Source organism: Oncorhynchus kisutch, linkage group LG12 (assembly GCF_002021735.2).
Source record: "Oncorhynchus kisutch isolate 150728-3 linkage group LG12, Okis_V2, whole genome shotgun sequence".
NCBI classification, from domain to species: domain Eukaryota; kingdom Metazoa; phylum Chordata; class Actinopteri; order Salmoniformes; family Salmonidae; genus Oncorhynchus; species Oncorhynchus kisutch.
In genome coordinates this window covers 7749764-7764787 of record NC_034185.2, presented here as the reverse complement: position 1 = coordinate 7764787, position 15024 = coordinate 7749764, and positions in this window count along the sequence as shown.

Genomic DNA, 15024 nt, shown 5'->3' with positions numbered 1-15024 from the left:
AGGTGAATCCAGTTGAAAGCTATGATCCCTTATTGATGTCACTTGTTAAATCCACTTCAATCAGTGTAGATGAAGGGAAGGAGACAGGTTAAAGATGGATTTTTAAGCCTTGAGACAATTGAGACATGAATTGTGTATGTGTACCATTAAGAGGGTGAATGGGCAAGACAAAATATTTAAGTGCCTTTGAACAGGATATGGTAGTAGGTGCCAGACCATTGTGTCAAGAACTGCAACGCTCTGGGTCTTTCACGCTCAACAGTTTCCTGTGTATATGAAGAATGGTCCACCATCCAAAGGACATCCAGTCAACTTGACACAACTGTGAGAAGCATTGGAGTCAACATGGGCCAGCATCCCTGTGGAACGCTTTCAACACCTTGTAGAGTTCACGACCCGACGAATTGAGGCTGTTCTGAGGGTAAAAAGGAGGTGCAACTCAACATTAGGAAGGTGTTCCTAAATGTTTGGTCTAGTCCATTGTGTTTGACCAGGGGCCATAGGCAGTAGGTTACCATTTTGGATGCAGCTCTACTGTGTTTCCTGTTGAAGTCCCAGGTTATTCATCATAGTCCACAATGCATCATGACTGCTGTAAATCCATTAGGGCATCGTTAGCGGTGGAAAGCTGCACTATAAAGGCCACAAGTATTACCTGGGGTTGTTACAGTTGTTGTTACCAGCGGTTACCAGTTGTTACAGTTGTTGTTACCAGCGGTTACCGGTTGTTACAGTTGTTGTTACCAGCGGTTACCGGTTGTTACAGTTGTTGTTACCAGCGGTTACCGGTTGTTACAGGTGTTGTTACCAGCGGTTACCGGTTGTTACAGTTGTTGTTACCAGCGGTTACCGGCTGTTACAGTTGTTGTTACCAGCGGTTACCGGTTGTTACAGTTGTTGTTACCAGCGGTTACCGGTTGTTACAGTTGTTGTTACCAGCGGTTACCGGTTGTTACAGGTGTTGTTACCAGCAGTTACCAGTTGTTACCAGTGGTTACCGGTTGTTACCAGTGGTGGGTGTGAGATATATGATGTGCTCTACCTGATTAAAAAGCCCATGTACAGCAACCATTGGGTTTGAGTCGGTATTGTGTATTACTAGACCTGAAGAAAGATCGTGCTTGGGAACTGCAATCGTGAGTTCGTCTTGTCTGTTGTAACACCTTCTCATCAGGCTGTACCCAGACTGTATCACATCCAGCCGTGATTGGGTATCCCATAGGCCAGCGCACAATTGACACAGTGTCGTCAGGGTTTTGGCCGGAGTAGGCCGTCGTTGTAAATAAGAATTGGTTTCTTAAATAAAGGTTGAATAAAATTATTAATGAAATAAAGTGTCTGAAAATTCAACTGTTCCATTTAATTGAAAGAGAATGTAGAGGTCGAATGTGAAAATTCAACTGTTCCATTTAATTGAAAGAGAATGTAGAGGTCGAATGTGAAAATTCAACTGTTCCATTTAATTGAAAGAGAATGTAGAGGTCGAATGTGAAAATTCAACTGTTCCATTTAATTGAAAGAGAATGTAGAGGTCGAATGTGAAAATTAAACTGTTCCATTTAATTGAAAGAGAATGTAGAGGTCGAATGTGAAAATTCAACTGTTCCATTTAATTGAAAGAGAATGTAGAGGTCGAATGTGAAAATTCAACTGTTCCATTTAATTGAAAGAGAATGTGGGAGGTCGAATGTGAAAATTCAACTGTTCCATTTAATTGAAAGAGAATGTGGGAGGTCGAATGTGAAAATTCAACTGTTCCATTTAATTGAAAGAGAATGTGGGAGGTCGAATGTGAAAATTCAACTGTTCCATTTAATTGAAAGAGAATGTGGGAGGTCGAATGTGAAAATTCAACTGTTCCATTTAATTGAAAGAGAATGTAGAGGTCGAATGTGAAAATTCAACTGTTCCATTTAATTGAAAGAGAATGTAGAGGTCGAATGTGAAAATTCAACTGTTCCATTTAATTGAAAGAGAATGTAGAGGTCGAATGTGAAAATTCAACTGTTCCATTTAATTGAAAGAGAATGTAGAGGTCGAATGTGAAAATTCAACTGTTCCATTTAATTGAAAGAGAATGTGGGAGGTCGAATGTGAAAATTCAACTGTTCCATTTAATTGAAAGAGAATGTAGAGGTCGAATGTGAAAATTCAACTGTTCCATTTAATTGAAAGAGAATGTGGGAGGTCGAATGTGAAAATTCAACTGTTCCATTTAATTGAAAGAGAATGTAGAGGTCGAATGTGAAAATTCAACTGTTCCATTTAATTGAAAGAGAATGTGGGAGGTCGAATGTGAAAATTCAACTGTTCCATTTAATTGAAAGAGAATGTGGGAGGTCGAATGTGAAAATTCAACTGTTCCATTTAATTGAAAGAGAATGTAGAGGTCGAATGTGAAAATTCAACTGTTCCATTTAATTGAAAGAGAATGTGGGAGGTCGAATGTGAAAATTCAACTGTTCCATTTAATTGAAAGAGAATGTGGGAGGTCGAATGTGAAAATTCAACTGTTCCATTTAATTGAAAGAGAATGTGGGAGGTCGAATGTGAAAATTCAACTGTTCCATTTAATTGAAAGAGAATGTGGGAGGTCGAATGTGAAAATTCAACTGTTCCATTTAATTGAAAGAGAATGTGGGAGGTCGAATGTGAAAATTCAACTGTTCCATTTAATTGAAAGAGAATGTGGGAGGTCGAATGTGAAAATTCAACTGTTCCATTTAATTGAAAGAGAATGTAGAGGTCGAATGTGAAAATTCAACTGTTCCATATAATTGAAAGAGAATGTAGAGGTCGAATGTGAAAATTCAACTGTTCCATTTAATTGAAAGAGAATGTGGGAGGTCGAATGTGAAAATTCAACTGTTCCATTTAATTGAAAGAGAATGTAGAGGTCGAATGTGAAAATTCAACTGTTCCATTTAATTGAAAGAGAATGTAGAGGTCGAATGTGAAAATTCAACTGTTCCATTTAATTGAAAGAGAATGTGGGAGGTCGAATGTGAAAATTCAACTGTTCCATTTAATTGAAAGAGAATGTGGGAGGTCGAATGTGAAAATTCAACTGTTCCATTTAATTGAAAGAGAATGTGGGAGGTCGAATGTGAAAATTCAACTGTTCCATTTAATTGAAAGAGAATGTAGAGGTCGAATGTGAAAATTCAACTGTTCCATTTAATTGAAAGAGAATGTAGAGGTCGAATGTGAAAATTCAACTGTTCCATTTAATTGAAAGAGAATGTGGGAGGTCGAATGTGAAAATTCAACTGTTCCATTTAATTGAAAGAGAATGTGGGAGGTCGAATGTGAAAATTCAACTGTTCCATTTAATTGAAAGAGAATGTGGGAGGTCGAATGTGAAAATTCACAATACAAATAGTTAGAAAGCATTCCCACCACGTCATTTCAACATGGGGGGGGGGGGGGGGGTATTGGGACTGTAGTCTTGTCATTTCAACATGGGGGGGGTATTGGGACTGTAGTCTTGTCATTTCAACATGGGGGGGGGGGGGGTATTGGGACTGTAGTCTTGTCATTTCAACATGGGGGGGGGGGGGGGGGTATTGGGACTGTAGTCTTGTCATTTCAACATGGGGGGGGGGGGGGGGGTATTGGGACTGTAGTCTTGTCATTTCAACATGGGGGGGGTATTGGGACTGTAGTCTTGTCATTTCAACATGGGGGGGGGGGGGGGGTATTGGGACTGTAGTCTTGTCATTTCAACATGGGGGGGGGGGGGTATTGGGACTGTAGTCTTGTCATTTCAACATGGGGGGGGGGGGGGGTATTGGGACTGTAGTCTTGTCATTTCAACATGGGGGGGGGGGGGGGTATTGGGACTGTAGTCTTGTCATTTCAACATGGATACTAACGTTTGTTGGTTTGAGACGTTGATCCATTATTCAATTACAACCTACCATATATTCAGCCATTCAAAAAATACAGTCAAAAGTCAAATGAATTTCCAATGTGTTTTCACAATGCTTTTAACCATCTACGACCATCTAAAAACTTCTACATCTGCATTGCTTGCTCTTTTGAGTTTAAACAATTAAAATAAATACATTTAATTTGATTTTGATTTGAACCAAATTCCAACAGAAAAACAATGTCAGATATTTGGTCTATCTATCACTGCGCTTCACTGCGCTTTCAAACATTTAAAAGTACAGTAAAGTTCAAATGGGAATACAATGCCAGACATTTTGTTAATTTAAACCACAGATAAATGTGCCATCACTGTGCTTCATCTAATAACAGAACCAAATGGACCTGGATTGCAGTTAAGATTACATTAAAAGGACATGGTGCAAGGGATCAATACTGTTTGAGATTCTGCTCAGATTATTACAGTAATTGTGAAGATCTCCACAGATGGAGACATGATATCTTAAGCATTTGGACGATTTATATCATAACATAAGAAGACATTTATACTGACGGTAAACTCAAAATGTGGCCAAGTATGTGTTACTCATTTTCAGGTTTAACGTTCCAGTTTGTAAGACTTGTCTTAACTTTAGAAAGCTATTTACTGTACTGCAAATCAAATCAAATGATATTGGTCACATGTGCCGAATACAACAGGTGTAGTCCTTACCGTGAAATTCTTACTTACAAGCCCTTAACCAACAATGCAGTTAAGAAAATATTTACTAAATAAACTCAAGTAAAACATTAAATAGAAAGTAACACAATAAAATAACAATAACGAGGCTAAATACAGGGGATACCGGTACCGAGTCAATGTGCGGGGATACAGGTTAGTCGAGTTAATTTGTAATTTGTACGGGGTCCATTTTATTCATGTTCATCAGTCTTATGGCTTGGAGCTGTTTGGAACTGCTTGCTGTGCAAAAGGGAACTGGAGTCTGGAGTCATTGGCCTTCCTCTAGTATAAAGATCCTGGATGGCAGGAACTTTGACCCCAGTGATGTACTGGGCGGTACGCAGTTGCCGTATGAGGCGGTGAGGCAACCGTTCGGGATGCTCTCGATGGTGCAGTAGTAGAATTCTTTGAGGATCTGGGGACCCATGCAAAATCTTTTCAGTCTCCTGAGGGGGAAAAGGCTTTGTCGTACACTCTTCACAACTTTCTTGGTGTGTTTTGACCATGTTTGGTTTGTCAATGCCAATAGACAGAGGTTCCGGATGAAAAGCTCTGGGCCTGCCATCTCCTCTCAAGCTACTCCTGTACTGAACTACATCATTATCTAGATTCTAGAAGACTATATCCCATCAACTACATCATTATCTAGATTCTAGAAGACCATCTCCCATAAACGACATAATTATCTAGATTCTAGAAGACTATCTCCCATCAACTACATCATTATCTAGATTCTAGAAGACTATATCCCATCAACGACATCACTATCTAGATTCTAGAAGACTATATCCCATCAACGACATCATTATCTAGATTCTAGAAGACTATCTCCCATCAACTACATCATTATCTAGATTCTAGAAGACTATATCCCATCAACTACATCATTATCTAGATTCTAGAAGACTATATCCCATCAACGACATCATTATCTAGATTCTAGAAGACTATCTCCCATCAACTACATCATTATCTAGATTCTAGAAGACTATATCCCATCAACTACATCATTATCTAGATTCTAGAAGACTATATCCCATCAACTACATCATTATCTGAATTCGAGAAGACTATATCCCATCAACTACATCATTATCTAGATTCTAGAAGACTATATCCCATCAACGACATCATTATCTAGATTCTAGAAGACTATATCCCATCAACGACATCATTATCTAGATTCTAGAAGACTATCTCCCATCAACTACATCATTATCTAGGTTCTAGAAGACTATATCCCATCAACTACATCATTATCTAGATTCTAGAAGACTATATCCCATCAACTACATCATTATCTAGATTCTAGAAGACTATATCCCATCAACGACGTCATTATCTAGATTCTAGAAGACTATATCCCATCAACTACATCATTATCTAGATTATAGAAGACTATATCCCATCAACTACATCATTATCTAGATTCTAGAAGACCATCTCCCATAAACTACATAATTATCTAGATTCTAGAAGACCATCTCCCATCAACTACATCATTATCTAGATTCTAGAAGACTATATCCCATCAACTACATCATTATCTAGATTCTAGAAGACTATATCCCATCAACTACATCATTATCTAGATTCTAGAAGACCATCTCCCATCAACGACATAATTATCTAGATTCTAGAAGACTATATCCCATCAACTACATCATTATCTAGATTCTAGAAGACCATCTCCCATAAACAACATAATTATCTAGATTCTAGAAGACTATATCCCATCAACTACATCATTATCTAGATTCTAGAAGACCATCTCCCATCAACTACATCATTATCTAGATTCTAGAAGACCATCTCCCATAAACTACATAATTATCTAGATTCTAGAAGACCATCTCCCATCAACTACATCATTATCTAGATTCTAGAAGACTATATCCCATCAACTACATCATTATCTAGATTCTAGAAGACTATATCCCATCAACTACATCATTATCTAGATTCTAGAAGACCATCTCCCATCAACGACATAATTATCTAGATTCTAGAAGACTATATCCCATCAACTACATCATTATCTAGATTCTAGAAGACCATCTCCCATAAACAACATAATTATCTAGATTCTAGAAGACTATATCCCATCAACTACATCATTATCTAGATTCTAGAAGACCATCTCCCATAAACGACATAATTATCTAGATTCTAGAAGACCATCTCCCATCAATGACATAATTATCTAGATTCTAGAAGACCATCTCCCATCGACTGCCAGCTGCCTGAATTTGTTTTAGTTCGTTTTTAATTAAAAGCAAGTTTGAGAGTCTGTATGAAAAGCGCTATGTAAAATAAATACATATATTATTATTATTATTATTATTATTATTATTAAATACCAACATTCGAAGGAGATGTATCTTCTGCTTGGATAGTTCCAATCTTGGACTGTTCCAATTCAATTCAATTCAAGGGCTTTATTGGCATGGGAAACATGTGTTAACATTGCCAAAGCAAGTGAGGTAGATAATATATAAAGTGAATTCCATCTGTCCCTCTCAGTCTGGCTTTAATACCAGTTTGTCTACAAGTTAATAATTGATGTGTTGGATTCACGTCTCCGTTTCAACCAAATCTAAGTGAAAGAATAGCACTAAATCAAAGCAGCAAGCAGTTAGTGGACAGACATTCACTTTCTTTTCTTTCTGGAACAGACCGGCCAGTATCTCATCAGCAGTTTTCCACAGGTCATGACCTCAGCAAACGAGAAAACTCAAAACATACGTCATCCTGTTTCCAAACAGTGTATGATTACTGTCTTTCCATGAATGGATTAAACCCGACTGCTTTTTCTCTCTAGTCTTTCTCAGGAGCTTTCCTTCTCTTTCTGACGGAGGAATGTCTTTAGTTTTCAGAAGGGGGTGACTAGATTGACGGACGGAGGTCTTTGGTTTTCAGAAGTGGGTGACTAGATAGACGGACGGAGGTCTTTGTTTTTCATAAGCGGGTGACTAGATAGACGGACGGAGGTCTTTAGTTTTCAGAAGGGGGTGACTAGATAGACGGACGGAGGTCTTTGGTTTTCAGTAGTGGGTGACTAGATAGACGGACGGAGGTCTTTGGTTTTCAGAAGTGGGTGACTAGATAGACGGACGAAGGTCTTTGTTTTTCATAAGCGGGTGACTAGATAGACGGACGGAGTCTTTGGTTTTCATAAGCGGGTGACTAGATAGACGGACGGAGGTCTTTGGTTTTCAGAAGTGGGTGACTAGATAGACGGACGGAGGTCTTTGGTTTTCAGACGTGGGTGACTAGATAGACGGACGGATGTCTTTTGTTTTCAGAAGTGGGTGACTACATAGACGGACGGAGGTCTTTGGTTTTCATAAGCGGGTGACTAGATAGACGGACGGAGGTCTTTGTTTTTCAGAAGTGGGTGATTAGATAGACGGACGGAGGTCTTTGGTTTTCATAAGCGGGTGACTAGATAGACGGACGGAGGTCTTTGGTTTTCGATAGTGACTCGATAGTCACCCACTTGGTTTAGTGAATGAGAAGAAAAGCAAACAGAGATGGATATTCTAGGTTGTAACTGAGGCTGACAAGTTGTGTGGGTATGCTGGGCCAGGCAGGGCAGCTGTATCCGCTTGGAGGGAGATTGGAGTTGTAGCCTGTATTCCAAACGGCACCCTATTCCCTATATAGTGTACACTTTTTGATCAGGGTCAATAGGATTCTCTTCAAAAGTAGTACACGATATAGGGAATAGGGTGCCACTTGGGACACACATGTAGTTCGGTTACATTACATGTGTCTCCATCTGTAACCAATAAGAGTTTTGATGAGGGCACCACAACACAAACAAACCTTGATCAAAGCCAGCACAGCTCTGCTCAACACACACAGAGACACACCCAGACACACACACAAACAGACACACACAGAGACACACACACACACACACACACACACAGACACACACAGAGACACACACACACAGACACACACAGAGACACACCCAGACACACACACAAACAGACACACACAGAGACACACCCAGACACACACACAAACAGACTTCACACAGACACACACACACACACATACAGAGACACACACACACACACACACCACACACCACACACCACACCACACACACACACACACACACACACACACACACACACACACACACACACACACACACACACGGACACACACAGACACACACTCTCGCTCACAACCACTGGGACTCATACTGACACTGATTGGAGGGGACATTTAGGTAAAGCAGGTATTGCAGTGACTCTGTTCACCATGATTGTACTTTTGTCTCTAGGGTGTTGTTTTGATACTATGTCATTTCGTTCTTCGATAGAGTTCTGTCATTTATGTTTTGGGTGGGGTGAGATGTGTGTGTGTGTGTGTGTGCTCGTCTGCGTGTGTTTGTTTGTGTGTGCATCTTGTTTCTTTCAATTTGGGTGTTCCTCACTGGCTCAGATAAATCCATATTCATATCAGAGAGAGAGAGAGAGAGATGTATGTTGTTGTCAGATAAACCCATATTCATATCAGAAAAAGTATTTAGTCAGTCACCAATTGTGCAAGTTCTCCCACTTAAAAATATGAGAGAGGCCTGTAATTTTCATCATAGGTACACCTCAACTATGACAGACAAAATGAGGAAACAAAATCCAGAAAATCACATTGTAGGATTTTTAATTAATTTATGGTGGAAAATAAGTATTCTTATCTGGAGTAACTTATGGTCGTGAGTGATACAGTTTCATACTGGTCCCCAAGTGGGAATTGAACCCACAACCCTGGTGCTACAAGCACCATTCTCTTCCAACAGAGCTACACAGTTCATTTACAAGAGAGATATATATATATATATAGAGAGAGAGATATATATATAGAGAGAGAGATATATATATATAGAGAGAGATATATATATAGAGAGAGAGATATATATATAGAGAGAGAGATATATATATATATATATATAGAGAGAGAGAGATGTATAGAGAGAGAGATATATAGAGAGAGATATAGAGAGATATATATAGAGAGATATATAGAGAGAGAGAGAGATATAGATATATATATATATATATATATATATATATATATATATAGAGAGAGAGAGAGATAGATAGAGAGATAGAGAGAAAGAAAGAGAGAGAGAGAGAGAGAGAAAGGGGGAGAAATAGAGAAATAGAGAGAGAAAGGGGGAGAAATAGAGAAATAGAGAGAGAGACAGAGAGACAGAGAGACAGAGAGAGACAGAGAGAGAGAACACACGGTTCGTCACCTTGGCTCATTCTTATTTAACGTGAGTAACAATTAAATTACAGTCATTTAATATTGGGTCACAAATGGCACCATATTCCCTATACCAGGTGTTCTCAACTCAACCCTCTTGATGTCCAGAGCCTGACGTTTTTTTGTTCTACCTGATAACGAGTCGGACCCTGATCAGTCCCTGATTAGAGGGGAACAATGAAAACATCTGGTAGAACTGGCTTCGCAGTCCAGAGTGGAGTTTGAGGGCTCTATATAGTGCATTCTGGGCCCCGGTCAAAAGTGTCAAACATGGCTGTAGAGAGGGATGGGATTGGCTCCTTCTCTTGGGTCTGTTCCAGCTCTAGAATTTCCCAATGCTGTTAAGAGTTTAATAAGCGAAGGTTTCGCTCACAGCTGACAAAGTAAAGGGACTAATCTCTTGTCAGCATCCTAATGCTTTGTGTGTGTGTGTGTGTGTGTGTGTGTGTGTGTGTGTGTGTGCGTGAGTGCGTCAAAGTAAAGGAAGTTCTCCTTTCCACTTGGCAAAAACGGTTTGAATCAATATAATTTATCAACATATTGTGACATGGAATCGACCCACATTGGATTTGCAGAATAAAATAAAACATTCAACACAAACTCTTGTTTTGAAATTTCAACCACAGGATTATTCACCATGGTAACCACTTAAAAACTAAACACATTCACTGTTGCTATCGAAATCATTCAACAGGGTAGGTTGAACCTCTACGGATCGGTGTCCCTAATTTACAGTAGCTATTACAGTGAAAAAATACCATTGAGGAGAGTGGACAACAACAAAACACTTTTATCACGGAAACTGGTTTGATACATTCACCTCTGAAGGTAAATCATGCACTTACATTCAGTTATCTGGCTCTTATTGGTCATCCTGAGGGTTCCAGAGATACAATGTAGCATAGTTTTGTTTGATAAAATCATTTTTTTAAATTCAAATGTCAGAACTGGGTTCTACAGTTTGAACCCCTGCCAAATATGAACCGATTTTCCAAGTTGAAATAACGTGTTGTGACCAGTGAGTTGCCACCTTTACATTCACAGTTCTATGTACAGAATCTGCAACGTCCAGAAAGTCAAATACCTCTATAGGAAACAGATGTGGATTCATTCATTGATTTACCAACTGACAGCCAGCACTGGGGTTATCACCATCACTCTTCAGTTATTCAGTTGAATTGGAGTGTGAGCCTGGTGATTCAATCAATGTGATATCCCTGTGATTCAATAAATGTGATATCCCCATGATTCAATCAATGTGATATCCCTATGATTCAATCAATGTGATATCCCTGTGATTCAATCATTGTGATATCTCTGTGATTCAATCAATGTGATATCCCTGTGATTCAATCAATGTGATATCAATGTGATTCAATCAATGTGATATCAATGTGATATCCCTGTGGAACCCTTCGCCCCATACCATGGCCCAGTCAAAACACCTCCACTGCAGCTCAGACTCAGACTCATTTTATTGTGACAGTGAGGTAATCTGCTCACAGCAGGTATAGGAGAGACTGGGATTGGGATTAACAGGGACTAGAGTAATCCCTCTGGGAAGGTATATGATAGGATAGATGGCCTGGGGAATCAGGAAGGGTGAGGATGGGAGTCAGATGAACACAATCAAGAAACAGGAAGCTGTGGGAAGATGGACAGAGACTCTGCTGTCCTAGCATCAGGGGGAAGATGGACTCTGCTGCCCTAGCATCAGGGGGAAGATGGACTCTGCTGTACTAGCATCAGGGGGAAGATGGACAGAGACTCTGCTGTCCTAGCATCAGGGGGATAATGGACTCTGTTGTACTAGCATCAGGGGGAAGATGGACTCTGCTGTACTAGCATCAGGGGGAAGATGGACTCTGCTGTCCTAGCATCAGGGGGAAGATGGACTCTGCTGTACTAGCATCAGGGGGAAGATGGACTCTGCTGTACTAGCATCAGGGGGAAGATGGACAGAGACTCTGCTGTCCTAGCATCAGGGGGAAGATGGACTCTGCTGTACTAGCATCAGGGGGAAGATGGACAGAGACTCTGCTGTCCTAGCATCAGGGGGAAGATGGACTCTGCTGTACTAGCATCAGGGGGAAGATGGACACTGCTGTACTAGCATCAGGGGGAAGATGGACTCTGCTGTACTAGCATCAGGGGGAAGATGGACTCTGCTGTACTAGCATCAGGGGGAAGATGGACTCTGCTGTACTAGCATCAGGGGGAAGATGGACTCTGCTGTACTAGCATCAGGGGGAAGATGGACTCTGCTGCCCTAGCATCAGGGGGAAGATGGACTCTGCTGTACTAGCATCAGGGGGAAGATGGACTCTGCTGTACTAGCATCAGGGGGAAGATGGACTCTGCTGTACTAGCATCAGGGGGAAGATGGACAGAGACTCTGCTGTCCTAGCATCAGGGGGAAGATGGACTCTGCTGTACTAGCATCAGGGGGAAGATGGACAGAGACTCTGCTGTCCTAGCATCAGGGGGAAGATGGACTCTGCTGTACTAGCATCAGGGGGAAGATGGACTCTGCTGTACTAGCATCAGGGGAAGATGGACTCTGCTGTACTAGCATCAGGGGGAAGATGGACAGAGACTCTGCTGTCCTAGCATCAGGGGGAAGATGGACTCTGCTGTACTAGCATCAGGGGGAAGATGGACTCTGCTGTACTAGCATCAGGGGGAAGATGGACTCTGCTGTACTAGAATCAGGGGGAAGATGGACTCTGCTGTCCTAGCATCAGGGGGAAGATGGACTCTGCTGCCCTAGCATCAGGGGGAAGATGGACTCTGCTGTACTAGCATCAGGGGGAAGATGGACTCTGCTGTACTAGCATCAGGGGGAAGATGGACTCTGCTGTACTAGCATCAGGGGGAAGATGGACAGAGACTCTGCTGTCCTAGCATCAGGGGGAAGATGGACTCTGCTGTACTAGCATCAGGGGGAAGATGGACAGAGACTCTGCTGTCCTAGCATCAGGGGGATGATGGACTCTGTTGTACTAGCATCAGGGGGAAGATGGACTCTGCTGTACTAGCATCAGGGGGAAGATGGACTCTGCTGTCCTAGCATCAGGGGGAAGATGGACTCTGCTGTCCTAGCATCAGGGGGAAGATGGACTCTGCTGTCCTAGCATCAGGGGGAAGATGGACTCTGCTGCCCTAGCATCAGGGGGAAGATGGACTCTGCTGCCCTAGCATCAGGGGGAAGATGGACTCTGCTGTCCTAGCATCAGGGGGAAGATGGACTCTGCTGTCCTAGCATCAGGGGGGAAGATGGACTCTGCTGCCCTAGCATCAGGGGGAAGATGGACTCTGCTGCCCTAGCATCAGGGGGAAGATGGACTCTGCTGTACTAGCATCAGGGGGGAAGATGGACTCTACTGTCCTAGCATCAGGGGGAAGATGGACTCTGCTGTCCTAGCATCAGGGGGGAAGATGGACTCTGCTGTACTATTATCAGGGGGGAAAATGGACAGAGACTCTGCTGTCCAAGCATCAGGGGGAATATGGACAGGGATTCTGCTGTCCTAGCATCAGGGGGGAAGATGGACTCTGCTGTCCTAGCATCCGGGGGGAAGATGGACTCTGCTGCCCTAGCATCAGGGGGAAGATGGATTCTGCTATACTAGCATCAGGGGGAAGATGGACTCTGCTGTACTAGCATCAGGGGGGAAGATGGACTCTGATGCCCTAGCATCAGGGGGAAGATGGACTCTGATGCCCTAGCATCAGGGGGAAGATGGACTCTGCTGTACTAGCATCAGGGGGAAGATGGACTCTGCTGTCCTAGCATCAGGGGGAAGATGGACTCTGCTGCCCTAGCATCAGGGGGGAAGATGGACTCTGCTGCCCTAGCATCAGGGGGGAAGATGGACTCTGCTGCCCTAGCAATCAGGGGGAAGATGGACTCTGCTGCCCTAGCAATCAGGGGGAAGATGGACTCTGCTGTCCTAGCATCAGGGGGAAGATGGACTCTACTGTCCTAGCATCAGGGGGAAGATGGACTCTGCTGTACTAGCATCAGGGGGGAAGATGGACAGGGATTCTGCTGTCCTAGCATCAGGGGGGAAGATGGACTCTGCTGCACTAGCATCAGGGGGAAGATGGACTCTGCTGCACTAGCATCAGGGGGAAGATGGACTCTGCTGTACTAGCATCAGGGGGAAGATGGACTCTGCTGTACTAGCATCAGGGGGAAGATGGACTCTGCTGTACTAGCATCAGGGGGAAGATGGACTCTGCTGACCTAGCATCAGGGGGAAGATGGACTCTGCTGTACTAGCATCAGGGGGAAGATGGACTCTGCTGTACTAGCATCAGGGGAAGATGGACTCTGCTGTACTAGCATCAGGGGGAAGATGGACAGAGACTCTGCTGTCCTAGCATCAGGGGGAAGATGGACTCTGCTGTACTAGCATCAGGGGGAAGATGGACTCTGCTGTACTAGCATCAGGGGGAAGATGGACTCTGCTGTACTAGAATTAGGGGGAAGATGGACTCTGCTATCCTAGCATCAGGGGGAAGATGGACTCTGCTGTACTAGCATCAGGGGGAAGATGGACTCTGCTGTACTAGCATCAGGGGGAAGATGGACTCTGCTGTACTAGCATCAGGGGGAAGATGGACAGAGACTCTGCTGTCCTAGCATCAGGGGAAGATGGACTCTGCTGTACTAGCATCAGGGGGAAGATGGACTCTGCTGTACTAGCATCAGGGGGAAGATGGACTCTGCTGTACTAGCATCAGGGGGAAGATGGACTCTGCTTCCCTAGCATCAGGGGGAAGATGGACTCTGCTGCCCTAGCATCAGGGGGAAGATGGACTCTGCTGTACTAGCATCAGGGGGAAGATGGACTCTGCTGTACTAGCATCAGGGGGAAGATGGACTCTGCTGTCCTAGCATCAGGGGGAAGATGGACTCTGCTGTCCTAGCATCAGGGGGAAGATGGACTCTGCTGTACTAGCATCAGGGGGAAGATGGACTCTGCTGTACTAGCATCAGGGGGAAGATGGACTCTGCTGTCCTGGCATCAGGGGGGAAGATGGACTCTGATGCCCTAGCATCAGGGGGAAGATGGACTCTGCTGTACTAGCATCAGGGGGAAGATGGACTCTGCTGTCCT